This window comes from Notolepis coatsorum (assembly GCF_963971535.1).
Source record: "Notolepis coatsorum genome assembly, chromosome: 3".
Lineage (NCBI taxonomy): Eukaryota > Metazoa > Chordata > Actinopteri > Aulopiformes > Paralepididae > Notolepis > Notolepis coatsorum.
Window position 1 is genome coordinate 205772834 of NC_140167.1, and position 1282 is coordinate 205774115.

The window sequence follows — 1282 nt, forward strand, 5'->3', positions numbered from 1 at the left end:
ACACACTACCAGCTCTAACCTGCTGTCAGCCCCTCGGTCAGTAACACACTACCAGCTCTAACCTGCGGTCAGCCCCTCGGTCAGTAACACACTACCAGCTCTAACCTGCTGTCAGCCCCTCGGTCAGTACACACTAGCAGCTCTAACCTGCTGTCAGCCCCTCGGTCAGTAACACACTACCAGCTCTAACCTGCGGTCAGCCCCTCGGTCAGTAACACACTACCGCTCTAACCTGCTGTCAGCCCCTCGGTCAGTAACACACTACCAGCTCTAACCTGCTGTCAGCCCTCGGTCAGTAACACACTACCAGCTCTAACCTGCGGTCAGCCCTCGGTCAGTAACACACTACCAGCTCTAACCTGCTGTCAGCCCCTCGGTCAGTAACACACTACCAGCTCTAACCTGCTGTCAGCCCCTCGGTCAGTAACACACTACCAGCTCTAACCTGCTGTCAGCCCCTCGGTCAGTAACACACTACCAGCTCTAACCTGCTGTCAGCCCCTCGGTCAGTAACACACTACCAGCTCTAACCTGCTGTCAGCCCTGTCAGTAACACATACCAGCTCTAACCTGCTGTCAGCCCCTCGGTCAGTAACTCACTACCCAGCTCTAACCTGCTTCTGTCAGCCCCTCGGTCAGTAACACACTACCAGCTCTAACCTGCTGTCAGCCCCTCGTCAGTAACACACTACCAGCTCTAACCTGCTGTCAGCCCCTCGGTCATTACACACTACCAGCTCTAACCTGCTGTCAGCCCTCGGTCAGTAACACACTACCAGCTCTAACCTGCTGTCAGCCCTCGGTCAGTTAACACACTACCAGCTCTACCTGCTGTCAGCCCTCGGTCAGTAACCACTACCAGCTCTAACCTGCTGTCAGCCCCTCCTCAGTAACACACTACCAGCTCTAACCTGCTGTCAGCCCCTCGGTCAGTAACACACTACCAGCTCTAACCTGCTGTCCAGCCCTCGGTCAGTAACACTACCAGCTCTAACCTGCTGTCAGCCCCTCGGTCAGAACACACTCAGATACAATGCTGTCGCCCGGTCAGTAAACACATACCAGCTCAACCTCTCAGCCCCGGTCAGTAACACATACCCTCTACCTGCTGTCAGCCCCTCGGCGCCTTGTCAGCTGGTCCCCTCTCCTGCTGCAGCCGTAGTCACATACAGTCAGCCCCTCGGTCAGTACACACTACCAGCTCTAAACTGCTGTCAGCCCCTCGGTCAGTAACACACTACCAGCTCTAACCTGCGTCAGCCCCCGGTCAGTACAAACAATC